The 16,048-nt window shown below is 37.7% G+C and overlaps 1 long non-coding RNA gene across 2 annotated transcripts in view; it reads left to right on the top strand.

Annotated features, from left to right (window-relative positions):
• LOC148223896 (uncharacterized) overlaps positions 1 to 16,048 on the top strand; it is a 115,016-nt gene that overhangs the window by 29,173 nt on the left and 69,795 nt on the right. The window contains exon 2 of one of the 2 annotated variants that reach the window (XR_015803051.1): positions 13,285 to 13,428. The exons of the other annotated variant lie outside the window; for it this stretch is intronic. This is a non-coding gene — a long non-coding RNA (uncharacterized LOC148223896). The remainder of the gene's footprint in view (positions 1 to 13,284; positions 13,429 to 16,048) is intronic. 2 annotated transcript variants of the gene reach the window in all.

The raw sequence follows: 16,048 nt of genomic DNA, 5'->3' as shown, positions 1-16,048 counted from the left end.
AGTGACAGCAGCACCAGTCCCTAAGGCAGTGCAAATGCCTCCTTAAAGCACCCTCTATGTAGTCAGCATTGGGATTAAATCTGCATTGACTTCAGCATCTGAATTAGTGTTCTGACAACATTTTACTGTGCCAGGCTACCTTGCCTGACTTGTCTTTAGGTTTAACCAGGGTAGAGAAACATCTGCTGGCCCTAGAATGGTTGCCAGAAACATCTGTGAGATCCTTCTGGAACTGCCCTCCCTTAGATCCTCTTCTCCTGAGCCTCCCTGAACAGCCAGAGACTGCACGGACAATCTCCATATATGAGTCAGTCCTTCCCTCCCAGAGACTGACACAAGTGCTTCCATGCTTCCATTGATTTTTTTCTATTATGTATACATTCCTATTTTATCATGTAGGAGAAAGTTATCATTCATTATTTAATAATGAAATCATGTCTTATAAATGGAAACATTTTTTGGAACTTAGAAACTTTTAATATTTTTTTAATATTCAGTATTATTTTTTGTCTTATTTTATATTCTGCAATGCAAAGTATATTTCTGTATTGCTTTGTGACACATTTTTTTTTCAAATCCCTACGTAATTGCAGTACTCAATTTACCATAGGATATCATTAGAAAATGTCTCTCTGTACATGAAACAGAAATCCATACTGAAAAGTGTAATGTGTCATTTCTATTCTAATAGACTTTTCAAAAGAAACATGGTAATAAACAAAATTCATTGTCCATGGTGTCCAAGACCCAGCTGCAAGTAATTTCGAAATTTATGAATCTACTGTGTCTTTAAACTGATTATTTTTTTCTAAAATAAATTTGGGGTCATGAATTAAAAGCTCCATATAATCTTTCAAAAATTTCTATTTTTAATTTTTTTCAGCATCTATTATTGTGCAAAGTGCTATCCAAGTAAAAAACTTTTAAAGACTGTAAAATTACTTTTAAAAGTATAAGGTAGGCATTATATTTCATTTCCTTTTTTCTCTTGAATGACCAAGGAGTGACCCTACTGCTCTTTACAACTACGTGAAAAGAGGTAGTAGCAAAGTGGAGCTTGGTCTCTTCTCCCAGGCAACCACAGACAGGACAAGAGGACATGGCCTCAAGCTCCACCAGGGGAGGTTTAGGCTGGACGTCAGGAGGAATTTCATCCCAGAAAGGGTTGTTAAATATTGGAACGGGCTGACCAGGGAGCTGGAGGAGTCACCATCTCTGAAGGTTTTCAGGATATGACTGATATGTCTAGCTGACAAGGTGGTGATTAGTCAAAGGTTGGATCCAATGATCCCAAAGTTCTTTTCTAATCTAAATGATTCTGTGACTCTGTGACTACAAATAGATTTCACAGAATGCACTCCTTACACAAACAATTTAATTTTCAACGATTTTTAAAACTATTATAATTTCAATTGATAGAATATAGAATATACAATATAGAATTGAATACATTTTTTGACAATATTCACAAAGTAGTCAAGATATATTGATCAGTAATGATTGCTGCAAAGTATATTATATTTTGGTCTCTTTTATCTATGACTTAAAAAAAATCATTACACCTGTTTATACATTGTTTCATAAAAAGGAGAAGGCAATTTTAACAAACTTTAAATCTGTTCAATCCTTTCATATTATAAGCCAGAGGCTTGGAGCAGGCTACAGCAAGATACACTGGCCAGGATAACACTTATATTTAATTGCTTTTGTCATGTTTCAGAGCCATTAATTTAGTTTGGAAATATTGTATTCACAGAGAACTGTACAGTCCAATCACTTTCTGACTTATTTAATTGCCTAAGTTAGAGGGCAGTTAGAAGGTTTGAAATTCCTGTTCCTTGCTTGCATTGTAAAGGAAATTTTATTTTAATAAATATGCTATTTCTTTTGTGAATAGTCACTTAGATTAATAGTACTTCATGATATATGATATGTTATATATTACATATTACATCTTATATCTTAATCTTATATCTTATATTATATATTTTATATTATTATTTTATTTTATTTTATTTTATTTTATTTTATTTTATTTTTTTAATTATTTTCTCCATGTTTCTTATTATATATGTGAATAGGGACTCAATAATGTCATTATTTGGAGCCTAGTCAATAACATAAGTCACATTCTGTGAATGCTAAATCCACCTGTATAATTTCCGGCATCAAAAGGGGTAAAATACAATATTTATTCCCCTCATAATATGTTCTTAGAAGGCTACATGTCAAGAAGTAAACTCTAAAGCTAATATTGGAAGAACCTTTTTTAAATTAATTTTTAATTTATCTTTATGTTTCTTTTATGTTTACTAAAACAGGGAAAAGAAGGGAATTTTATTATGACATGTTTCCTTTATTTCAATTATATGTTCGAAATATGTAGTTGAAAAGTGAGAGGTTGTAGATGAGTGTGTTTTATACTCATTGGGTATGTACTGTCCAGACTGAGTTCAAGCAATAATCATAAAAAAGCAAATCCAAAATTGGGCTGCATTGGTACCACTTGGCCACTCTTAAGTGTCTGATTAGTGCTAGAACCTGTTAAGATGACATTAATTTCTAAGGGAGTCCCCAAAGAGTGAGGTAGTTTAATGAATTATTTTTCATTTTGATTTAACTCAGAAACAAGTTGTGTGTTCACTAAAAAGTGTAGGGTGGTCTCTGTTCACTGCAAGGAACTTGACATTCACAATTAAGGCAGAACAGATCACATCCTGGTGGAGGTGTCACATTAGAGGTCAGTCAGGTGCATAGTTTGACAATGACTAGTTGAGAGAAGTCAGAATAATAATGAAATTATATCTGACTCTAAATATCCCACAAATACCAGGGATGGAATGAAAAGCACAGCTAACTACAACTGAATGTAAATAATATTGTGCATTCCAGCTCCATTATCAGGAATTATTTGATATATATGTCAATATGACATGTTCTATACAAATAAGAAAGAACTTTTTTAACTGCTCAAAACCGAACTTTCTTTTTCATCTTGCAACATCCTGTGTGTCAAGAGTTCATTTTCTCCTCATGATTAAGCCACCAAAACAAAACACAATTCATTTTACCTTCCCACAATTAGATAAAATTTTATTTTATTAGTGCAACAGAAACACCTTTAAAGGCATTGTTGAATCCTTTCAACCAAATCAGGGTGACACTGACCTTCAGATAAGTTTTTCCAAGATTTTATCCATTCTGATAATCCTTAATTATTTAGTGCTAAAGGTTTTGATCAAAGATTCTTTTCCCATTTGCACACAAGTTAGTAAAAGTCAATTCCTGTCTCAGTGACATTTAATATGTTTGGAGACTTAAAAGAAGTTATAAGTACAGATAATGTGAAATTTTTTCAAAAAACCTCAAGATCCAGGTCACCCAGAAAAAAACTTCTGTTGAAATATAAATAAATATATTAGAGAAGATATGCTGAAGTAATGATTACTTCTACATTTGATATGCTGTAAGATTGTGCCTTTCATTCAGCACAGTGAGAAAAAAGGTTTACTAAATTCTTTTACTGAAACCTTTTTTGCTATAGTATATGGAAAATATTATTCTTTCATTATACACATTAATACACTAAATAACCAAGTAGAATAAGTTCTAAATTTTCTAATATCAAAGTTGTAATTTTTTTAAAGACATTTTGAAAGTAACTGTGATTTTCATAGTTATAAAATAATTTAAGCTGGAAAAGACTTCTAGGATAATTGAGTCCAATCTTTAACCTACCACTTCAAAGTTCACTACTAAGCCACATCTGCAAGCACCACACCTACAGTTGTTTTAAACACCTCCAGGAATGGTGACTCAAACTCTTCCCTGTGTAGCCTGTTCCAGAGCCTGATGAGTTTTTCTGTGATTAATTTTTTCCTAATATCCAATCTAAACCTTCACTGGCATGACTTCGAGACTATTTCCTCTTGCCCTGTAACTCATTACTTAGGAGAAGAGGATGACCCCACCTATCCACAACCTCCCTTCAGGAAGCTGAGAGTGAAAAAGTCTCCCCTGAGCTTCCTATTCCCCAGGTTAAACAATCCCAGCTTCCTCAGCCACTCCTCATCAGAGTTGCTATTAAGGCTGTTCACAGTCCCACTGCCCTTCTCTGGACACACCCCAGAACCTCAATTCCTGAAGGGAGTGACCCAGAGCTGGACAAGCACTCAAGGTATGGCTTCACCAGTGCTAAGGTACAGCTGGATGATCAGTCCTGGTCCTGCTGGCCACGCTACTTCTGACACAAGCCAAGTGCCATTGGCCTTCTTGGCCACATGGGCACACCCTGGCTCATGTTCAGCAGCTGTCAACCCCATACAGATTTCCAGCTGCTGTCTCCCAAGGCTGTAGCACTGCTTGCAGTTGTTCTGACCCAGGTGCAGGATCCAGCACTTCAGCTTTAAACTCATCAAACTGCTCTTGGTTTACTTCCCCTGTTGAGATCCCTCTGCAGAGCTTTCCTGCCCTCATGCAGATCAACACTCTCACCCAAACTGGTGCCACCTGCAGATTGGCGAGGTTTGCAGATTGCACTTGATCCCCTCATTCAGATCATTGATAGAGATATTAAACAGGACTGGCCCCAGAACTGAGTCCTGAGGAACTCCATCTGGATGTAACTCCACTCACCCCTAAGCCCCAGGCCCAGCCATCCAGCCAGTTTTTTAACTCAGTGAACAGTGCACCCATCCAAGCCACAAGCAGCCAATTTCTGCAGGAAAATGCTGTGGGAAACATTGCCAAATGCTTTATTAAAGTCCAGGTAGACTGGACAGGTAGACAGACAGTCCACAACTGATTTAGGTAAGCTGTTCTTAACTGTAACATAAAGGTGTTCCAGATACACAACACAAACCCCTCCTACTGCAACCAATCATTTTGGTTTTGAGTTTGGTGGGTGGCAGCACTGACATCAAATGATTGCTCTCCTTGTAACAATTTCTATATTGGAAGACTGTTAACACATGACACCAAAGTTCTCTTTTCAAGACTAAATAAGAAAGGCTTTTAATATTTTTCATTCATTCTTTGAGAGTGGTCATATTTTCCACATCTATTAACCTTTTGTTGCTTCTATCTCATCCCCTCCTTCCCTTAGGCCTTAAAACTGCATTCAGTAATCCTCTTAAGACTTCACAAACGCTGACTAGAGTGAAATAGTTACTCCATATGTCTCAGGACTTACATATTTTAAATCATCCTTTTTCTGCTGGTTTTGCAATATTGGCTAATGTTCCATTTGCAACCCATTGTAATCCTGAGTCCTTTTTCTGCAGTATATCTGCCTAGCAAGCTATTCTGCATTTTACATTTTCCTTCCTAGGCAGTTTGCATGTCTTTGTTATATCCTATTTTATTGCTTTGTACCATTTCTGCAGTTTATCAAAATCGTGTTGAATATAATTCTACCTTCCAGAATTTCTATAACCTTCCTGATTAATGTTATCCACAAATACTTCTCCTTCAATTGTAATAAAAATATTGCGTAATGCTGCACTCCAGTTCTTTCAGACTGTCAGTGAACAGATGCTAAAATGTTTCTAAGTGATTTAACTGATTTTACTGTAATTTCCAATGAGAACATATTACCATACTTCTGACAGTGTCATATGGAATTGTCACATGTCAGCAAAGAAAAAGTATGTAAATACTTTCTCACTTAATTGTGCTGCCATGAAATGGTATCAGATTGGCCTGTTGTGATTTGCAGCTCTGTTGTGATTTCTATAATTCTCTCGTGGTTACTTTTAACCAACTTCAGATTTTCTAGGTGCTCAGAGAGAAAAATCACTGATTAATAATTTATTGCCTTAACATTCTAAGTGTAAGCTAGGGATGGTGCATAATACTCTTTCTTTTTAGTTTACTAGTTGTATTTTTCCATTAGATGTCCCCTCAGCCTTTATCTCTTCTGAAAAGTTCTCAAAGGTGACTGCTAATGGTTCAAAGAAGATTTGAGATCATAAATACTTTAGGGAAAAATGTTGTTAAGTTGTGGTGGTCTGAGAACTTTTCTGTCTGTTAACCAATTCTGGCTTATAGTTCTAGTGCTTAGTTGCTAATGTTAATTATTTTAAGCTTCTGGTCACAATTAACCTCTTTGGTAAAGAATGAAGAAAAAATATAGTGAAGATTTTGCACTTTGTTGTGTCATCTGTTATTTGGTCCTCATTTCTTTTAAATAATAAAAATTTCATTTCTTTCATCTTTAATAAATTTGAGGAACTTTCTTATATTTCTTTTTACCCAAGTTTCATATGGTGTGCATTTGTTCCTCAGCTTTTCTAATTTTGTTTATGCAGAATTTCTTCTTTATTGTTAGAGCACCATAGTATTTACCCACATATAGGAACAGACTCTAAAACAGGTCAGACTGAGTCCTGATAATGACAATACGAATTGTCACCAGTGACTTACATGGAGAAGGAATTTTATCCTAGAAATGCAAAGGTTTTTCTAGGGCTTAGATTTGGCTGGTATAAAGCTAATTTTCTTCATAGTGGTTTCTATGGGTCTATGTTTTGGTTTTTGTGCAGAAAACACTGTTGATAATATAGGGATATTTTCACTGCTGCTGCTTGCACAGAGCCTTTTCTGCTTCTCACTCCACACCAGCAGCAAGGCTGGGAATGCACAAGTTAAAGGGGACACCACTGGGACAGCTGACCCAAGGGATATTCTACACCACATATTCTCAGCACATAAAGCTGGGTAAAGAAGAAAGAAGTGGGATGGCGACATTCAGAGTGATGATTTTGTCTTCCCAATTCACCCTTCTGTGTGATAAGACCAGGTTCTGCTGGAGATGCCTGAACACCTGCATTCCCATGGAAAGCAGTGAATTCCTTTCATTGTTTTTCTTGCCTGCACAGATTTTGCTTTACCTATTGCCTCAGCCAATGAGTTTTTTACTTTTCCAACTCTCTTCCCCATTCCACTGCAGGGGACTGACAAAGCCCCTGAGACAAGTTTAGTTACCAGCAGGGGTTTAAATCACAACAGCCCTTGGAGCAGAAAAATCCCAATCACATCCCAGAATTGAAGGCAGCTGTGGAGAATTGACCACGGTTGGATGTCTGATGCCCACTAAAGCCACACTGCTCTCCTCAACTGGACAGGGAAGAGAAAACATAAAAAAGGCTTGTAGGTCAAGATAAGGACAGGGAGAGATCACTTATCAATTACTGTCACGGGAAAAAGAGACTTAACTCTAAAGGTAAATTAATTTATTGCCAGTCAAAACCAGAGTAGAGTAATGAGAAAAAAACCCAAATGTTTAAAGCATCTTCCTGCCATCCCTCCCTCCCATCTTCCTAATCTTAACTTCATTCCTGATTTCTCTACCTCCTCCCCAGCCAGGAGTGCTCAGGGAATGAGGGCTGTGGTCAGATCAACACATGCTGTCTCTGTCACTCCTTGTTCAACAGAGGGAGGAATATTCTCTTACTCTTCTCTGCTCCAGTGTGTAGTCCTTTACACAAAAGACTTCACCAACTTCTTCCTCCTGAATCCTTCCCACAGACTACAGTTCTTCACAAACTCTTGCAGTGTGGGTCCCTTCCATGGTACACCATTCAGGAACTGGCTGCTCTGGCGTGGATCACAAGTCCTGACAGCAAACCTCCTTCAATGTGGGCTCCTTTCTACAGGAGACCACAGGTCCTGCCAAGATTCTGGTCCAGTGTGGGCTTCCCACAGGGTCACAGCCTCCTTTGGGCATCCATGGGTTGTAGGTGGATCTCTGCTCCACTAAGGACCCCCATGGGCTGTGGGGGTACATCTGCCTCACCATGGTCTTCACCACGGGTTGCAGGGGAATTTCTGCTCCACAGTCTGAGCACCTCCTTCCCCTTCCCCTTCTTCTTCACTGACCTGGTGTCTGCAGATTTCTTGCTGTCACATCTTCCTCATGTCTCTCTTCTCACTGCTGTTCCACTGCAGTTTTTTCCCCTCTCCTTAGGCATGTTATTCCAGAGGCCTTGGTCAGTGATGGGTCCATCTTGGAGCTGGCTGGAATTAGCTCTGTTGAACATTGGGGGGAGCTTCTGGCAGCATCTCACTGCAGCCCACCCTGCAGACCCCCCACTACCACACCTTGCCATGCAAACCCAAAACAGCAGCCTAGACATGTTAGTGCAGCTCTCCACTTGTCTAATTAGGTTGCCTCTCAGTGGGAAACTGATTCATAGTTTGTCAGTGTCTCTGCATGAAGCTACTATATTTCACAAAACTTTTTTTAAATTTATTAACAGAAATTTATTCACAGCCAATTAACTTTCTTCAGAGCTAATCTCTGAAAGCAGTGCCACTAGTAACACATCCTGAACATATTCAAAAATAATCACTTAGAGCCCTAAAAAACTTAATGCATATGATAAATACTCTTTATTATTACTTTCAGTCATGTTTTACTGCATGTAATTTTCAGATGATCCTTTTTTTCTTTTGAACACTATTAAACATCAAGATCAGTGCTCATATCTCACAAAGCTAGTCAGCTCTTCTTTAACTTTTCTGTTCAAACCAACTCTTTTCCTGTTCAATTATTTTAATACATAAGTTCTATTTTTGTTTGTGAAAAGAGACAGATAGGCATACATTAAACAAGCTCAAGTTTAAACCACCCAGATGCTGCCTTCAGAAGGCATGTTGTACAGTTTTCAGGAAGACTCACTGAGAAGTATCACACCCCTTGGCCTCCAACAATATGTTGATAAGAAAACAATTTGCAGTTTTATATATTACAAACATGGAATTTGCTCCACATGATCAGCTAAGTTCCAATAAACCCTTTTGAGATGGCAATATTTAAATGCAAACCTTTATTTATTTACTCTGATGCTACTGAAAAATAAAGTATACATATAAAGTTCAGCTCCATAGCTATTATGAATATGGAAGCCCTCAGTGGCTCCAAGAGGATTAAATGTATTAATGACAGTTGCAATATTGCCCTAATAAGAATAAAAGTCAGTTGGACTTTGCATTGATCAACCATGTCCTGTAAGAAAACGTGGACAGTTAACATTTACCACTATAGTACAGCGCTGCTGTATAAAACAGTTTTATACTAACCCAAGAGTTAATATAAATATGAACGAATAAAGCTTACCCTCCTAAAATCTAATAACCCCAGGGATTTGGTGCAACCATCATCTATTTATCTTTTCATTGTATCTTTATCCTTATCAACCTGCAAACAGAGTAAGAATGCTATACATATACATGATGGATTATTGCTATTATGCTCATGAGAATGGCAGGCATGAAGTACAAGAACAGAGTTCAGCCAGCAAGTATGACATAAATTATGTATAAGTAGCTTTTAGTGTCGAGCCCTTTGAAAAGTTCAGTAAGTGCATGTAACTGAAGTTAATCACCCTATGCCACCACAGGACTGTTTAAGAGTGTATGTAAGGTATTTTTGAACATGTTTAAAAAGTGTATGGAAGTAGCTCATTTTAACTATGTAAGCAAAACACTTCTCTGGACATAGAAAGAGAAAGTTTGCAGGACCACTGCAAGACCTGAGAACCTAATTACAACCAAAGTCTAATTTAAGATCTAAGCTAAGATTTTATGACTTGAACTAATGGGGCTCAAGTGTTTGAGTATCAACCCCATCTGTTTTCTATACTGTTACTCTTTGATTTCACAGAGATCCTTAGCATGCTTCCCCTCAGTTTGAATTTTGAGGATGTGCAACCTGGGACAGGGTACAGAATGAGGATTCTTTTCCCTCCTTCAATCCCTGTATCTGTGCATACTTACATTGCATTTGTACATGCTTCAGAGCTGGTAGACTACTGTTAGTTTTGCTCTAACATACACACAGGCACTGGCACGCCAGCACACACACACACACACAGAGCCCAGTGGGATTAAAAGCACTGTGTCTGGTGGGAAATCAGGAACTACAGAGGAAAGTATTTTCTTGTTTGAAGACTTGAAAGAACCATTCTTAGAGAAAAGGGAGGAGGCTTCTGATGTTAGGGATCTTGCCCCTTTCATGTTTTAAAAAAACTAAAGGAAAGTTCCTCTTTTATCAGCCTGAAGTAGAAAAGTAGTGGCTTTCCCATCTCTAAATATTTAAAGAAGCCTTCATAAAACTTGAAAAAGGTTTGAGCTGTTTCTTTGTGGGACTAAATTCCTAAGGGTATAGGAAGATATACATTGATATTTACCTCTTATGATATTTTACTTCTTCTATAATAGATGTATCATGGGACATTGGTATTGTTTTCTATACTTCACAGCAATTTGCTTTTATATACTTTCAAGGAATCTATATAGTGTAAATTCTAAATAGAAAGATTTTTAATACTCTTTTCTATGGGAACATAGATATTTTAAAAATCAAAGTTAAAAGACTACTAAGATATATCCATGATTTATATTTACTGGTAGAGTTCACGAGTTCACTGTTGACCTGAGACAGGCAAGGAAATGTTCATCATGCAGCAGAGCTCACACAGCATGCCAGGTCACATGAGGGATTCCACTGCTGGATTTGAATGGTTACAAAAATGGAGTGGAAATAGCTGAATTTGTGGGCATCTCATCTTTGAGCTGAAAGCCATCATACTAAACATCCCCGAGTTTAGCTTAAAGAAGTCTTGTTTTTGTTGAAAATAAACCACTGAAAACGAATCAGTTTGCAGTTCTTAAAAAGCATTTTAAAACATTATCATATGACCATCATATGACCAGGACATTTTCAAAGATTATAATTTTCTAAATTTTTAAGCAAATCATTCTGTCTTGAGTTGCATAGATGTGAATTTCAATTATTCTCAGAATAGTCAGTATTTGTAAAATGAGAGTTTATTGCTTGAATACTGAGGAATATTGTCTCTTGCTCCTATATATTTACTATAGCATTATTTATTTGTAGTACAAGGGTACCTAAAGGCACCAGGAAGTGTCAGACATCCATTGTACAAAGCAGTGCACAAATACATGGGAGGACACCAGTGTATGTGCTGGTTCACAGGCCAGCTGACAGCCTCCAGTCCTTCAGGCACACATGACTATCAGCTCTGTCTCTGACACCCTTATATGCCTTGAGCAAGCAGTGAACTTTTAAGGCTGGCTCCTCAGCTGGCACAGCTGAGAAAATGGAAACAAAGCCATACTTTATTCCCCTGACTTTAGAATCAGCCAGGGGCAATCTAATCCATACTGCAATTTACAGCAGTCCGGCTGCTGAAGAAGTTATTCTGGCAGCTGAGAAGCACCAGAGCCTAAGGTCATTCTCCACTTCTCCCAAAAGTGCCTGTGTGCAAGGGCTAGAAAGTGAACAATATTAAGTATTGCTTTTGCTTTTTCAGCTGAAATGTCCCAAAGCAGCTAGAACAGAATTGATGATTGTCCTGTTAATGTTGTGATTTCTCTTAGCTTCATTATGGGAAGAGAGGAGCCTTTGAGAAATAAGAGGATGCTTTATTTTAATCATTGATTTATTTTTCCTTTATGTGTAAATGTCAGTTTGTGATAATTCCACATATGGATATTTGTTTTTTGTGAAATGCAAACAAATTATTTTACTGATTTTAAAAATCATATATTGCAACCATTTTGTCTCATATTTACAAAACATTTTTATTGCTTGCTGCTGTGTGACAATTTGGAAAATCTGTCTCATAATAGGGGATGATTTTTGGTTGATGGCTGGGGACTCTTTAAGAGTGTTTGCATCAGGATAGTTTATATTTTAAATATGGAATTTCTTTTTCCACTCTTTCAAATTACAGTATTATCAACAAATGCCACAGAAATTTGGAGCAGAAATTCTTTCAGCTGCAAAAATATTCACTACTATATTTTTAAAATGATCAGAGGTAAAATATCCTACCTTCTCAAAAATCTAACCACCCACAATCCCTTGTAGAGGGAAGAGTACATTTTGAATCAAGGTGATGCAGGAAAGTAATGAGTCACACATTTCAGGTGACTGGGAAAAGCTCTCTCAATGGGTACATTAGAATGGAGGAGCCTGAGGCCAAGCCCAGAGCAGAAGGCAGACAGTGGAAATAGTGGAGGAAATAATATCTCTTGTTCATCTGATGAGTATTCTCTCCAGAGGAGCCCTACTCCACATGACACAATCTAAGCTGAAAAGACTGGAGAAACTTGTGAGATAGAAGTTTTAAAAATTTGTCTTAAATCTCCAGATTTGATTTACCAGCAGAAGCTAAGAGTTGCTAGCTCATTAACCTTTATGGCATTAGCTGTCTTGATGGCACAAATAATCTATAGATTTGGCTGGGATAAATTTCTTTATAGCATCTTGTACGGGGCTGTGCTGTGGGTTTTTGACTGTCCTGGTTGCAGAGAATGGGCAGACTCAGTGCTGATGGAAGGTTATGACAATGCTGATTACACAGGGTTGGTTTAGTTACTGCTGACCCAGAGCCAAGAACTTCTCTGCTCCCAGCCCCATCCCACCAGTGAGGAGGCTGGGGGTGCACAGTGAGCTGGGAGGGGACATGGCCAGCACAGCTGACCCCAGCTGACCCAAGGGATGTTCCATATCCTGTGGCATCATGCTCAGCATGTACAGCTGGGGGGAGAAGGAGGAAATGGGGATGTTTGCAGTGATGGTGTTTGTCTTCCCAAGTCACTGTTAGGCCTGATGGAACCTTTCTCTCCTGGAGCTGGAAGAACACCTTCCTTGCCGTGGGTAGTGGTGCATGAATTCTTTGTTTTACTTTCCATGCATTCAGTTTTGCTTTAGTTGCTAAACTGTCTTTCTCTCAGTCCATGAAGTTTTTTTTACTTTTCTGATTATTCCCATATACCACTGGAGTGAGATGCTGTGTGGTGCTTAGCTGCCTACCAGGGTTAAACCACAACAGCCCAAAACCAAAAAACTCTGGGAAAGACCAGGAGTAAGATACTGAAATGTTGTTTAAGTAAATGCCCCCCAGAGCTAGATGGAAACTGAGCAGAATCCTTGTAGGTAAAACTTAAAATTCAATACCTAAATCTAGAGGTAGGCTTCCAAAGACAGAGAGCCTAGACCACCTGAGGATCAATTACATTGAAAGCATAAAAACATCAGCTGGGCAGCTGATATCACCCACTGAAGTGAATTGGAAAGCCTTAAGATACAACTGCAGGTATTCACTTGCAGTTATGAAGTGGAATACATTGTAAAAGGCCTTTGGCCACACTATTTCTTTCTTTATCCCACCCATGCTTTACTTTTTAAGTTAAATATCATGGCCATTCTAATTTGGAGAAAGAGGAATAATTTTCTGCAAAATTTTGTTACAGAAATGCTCCTGGAATATCATTAGAGTTTCATCTGCAAGCTGGAGTTCATGTAAATTCTGTGCTTAGAGCAATTCTGCAAAACTGAAACTTTAAAGAATGCAATAACGAAGAAGATCTCAGGAGGAGGATGTGTGAGGGGTAAATGTAAGTTGTTGTTGCCTCTTTACTGAGTGAAAGTAAGAAAATTAGAGATAATGCTCTGTTATGAGGCAAGGCAGAATGTTGTTCTGTGCAAGTTCGGAAACAAGGATGCACTGATGTCACGCAACACCATCATAAATGCAAATCTATGCTTTTCTTTTTTGAATAAAATTTTTAAATTCATTCATATAAATGAAAAATATTTTAATATATTTCCCCTTAGAATAAATAAAAATAAATTCCTGCCACCTAAACCAAAAAATTACTAACAGATAAAAACAGGTTCAGTGACTCAAAAACAAAGAAGTGAAAAGAAACTCCAGAGTTCTTGCTGAAGACTACAGACCCAGCTATCCTGCATCACAGAATTGTTTTATTGTCTTTTAGTAAACGCCAGTGTATTTGACACTGATTATGTCAGAGTACTACTGGGCAATTTACAATATTTGCAATTTAAAACTTTGTTTTCTGCGAGGAAAGTACTACTGAATATTTCTAAATAGAAAATGAAACCACTCTAAAACTTCTCCTTTTCTTAAATATTTCCAGTCTGTGTATGTAATTTTAAAAAATACTTTCTTCATATCACTGGGGACAAATGTGGTAAATTATTCTAAATCCATGAGATATGTGCATCTGCCTATGTGGGAATAGAAACAAAAGGGTTACAGAAGTGTTCTTCCTATAATTGTGCTTCACTCCAAAAGTGTTTTATCAGTGCTTTCTTCTCTGAGGAAGGTGGTGGAAATGGTATGCTAGCAGGCATATCACAATATCAGTGCATTCAGATTCCTGTTGTTTTTCATACAAAGTTATTATCCAAACAGAAAATCCCTATATTCATAGTCTAAAATACACAATTTTCTCCTGTTCAGTTCTTGGCAGATCTGAGTAGGTTCTTGCATAATTTTCCAGGATGAATAGATCTCTGTGTTTACAGTTTTGGCTGCTGTCTGTTGTGCTCTAAGATAGCAGAATCTCTGTGCTACGCCAAAAGACATTCATTAAAATGAAAAACACAAACAAGCAGTCTCTAGCAGCTGATGAAATGGTACCCTATGATGATGCTGGTGATTCACCTATTGTGAAATTAATCTTCCCTAGAATGTCTAATGATATTTAATACTAATCTAATACCGTTTCTTTTATCATAGCAAATTGAATACATTGTTAGTATTTCTACTTGAGTGGTTTGGTTACAGCATCCATTATTGTACATTGTAAAACTAAAGATGAGAAGTGTTTTGTAGGGAGCAGAATCTGAACAAAGTCCAGACTCTGAGAAATACTTAAGAGCCTCACAGCAATGACTCACAGCAGTCTCCAGAACTGTTTGCTGTCTGTCTTTCAAAGGCTTACTATAAATAACTTATACAATGCTTTTACTGCTTTTGAATGTGGTTTCTGGGCCTACAGCAATGCTGGAGGAAGCTGAGATACCCTACTCTTGGCTGAATGATTGGGAATGAATATTATACCAGTTTGTCCAAGCTTGTTAAGACCAGATCTCAGATCTTTTCAGGATTTTCAATCTTAACAGTGTCTCCTGCAGCAGTTTTCATGGACTTGCTGTCATGAGAAGGAAACATCAACAACAGTACTTCCAACATCTCAAACAGCACCTTCAAATATGCATGACAGGAAGATGAAAAGCTTGCTGAAGGAAAATGTCATAGTACCACAGCTCTCTGGACTGGCACTTCTCAAAAAGTCAGGTGTTCATAGCCTGCAATAACAACATTGTGCATCTTCATTCATACCAACCCCAACTAACATTAATACAAAACTGAGCAGTTACTAGACCTGCACTAGCCTAGATAGGAGCAGCAGTTTGATCCTGAATCACTGCAACTTCTTTCCAATTCATCTTTCAATTAATTTACTGCCATTCATTTACTGCCATCAGACAGTAAGAGCAAAGCTTTTTGCACAGGCCATAGTCTGGAGTACCTGATAATTAGCCCATAATTTCCTGTGTGTGACTATCAAAAAAGCTGCATTTGCAATAGTCAGCAAACTTCCCTTCCACTTTTTACACTCTCTCTATGCTTGTTATTTCAAGGACCTTTAATTAATTTCTGTACTACCACAAAAATATTCAAAATAATCTATTTGAATGGTTGTCCCTCACCAATAGCTGGACTTCATTTAAAATAAGCTAATGTCACTTTGAAGGAAAAGAAGTGAGCTGAGCAAGTTCCTGGTTTATAAGCCACTTCCAGTGATGCACAAAGTGGTGCCCATTTAGAGTGTGGTAGAAATGTTAGATTTTCTAAGTTCAGTGCAGACTCTCTCTCAAGCAGAAGCCTACGCTACCTTTCTGATCCACCACCGAGATCAAGCATTGGTATGCATAAAACGGACACATTAATCCAGGCTTGATGTATTCTGGAAAATACCATGTGTATAGGAGGAAGGACCATCTGCCCATCTTGCAGACCTTGCTATGCTCTTGCACTGCATGCTGAGGTACATAATACCTACCAGCCAGACCAAAAGCAATCAGTCAGTTAAAATCAGGATGCAAATGTGTTCCTCCTCTCTTACACAGAGAAAAAAAGGAAGGAAGGAAGGAAGGAAGGAAGGAAGGAAGGAAGGAAGGAAGGAAGGAAGGAAGGAAGGA

This window comes from Sturnus vulgaris, chromosome 4, assembly GCF_052056855.1.
Source record: "Sturnus vulgaris isolate bStuVul1 chromosome 4, bStuVul1.hap1, whole genome shotgun sequence".
In the NCBI taxonomy this organism is placed as follows: domain Eukaryota; kingdom Metazoa; phylum Chordata; class Aves; order Passeriformes; family Sturnidae; genus Sturnus; species Sturnus vulgaris.
The sequence above is the reverse complement of the archived record's forward strand: the minus strand, read 5'-3'. Positions and strand labels throughout refer to the sequence as shown.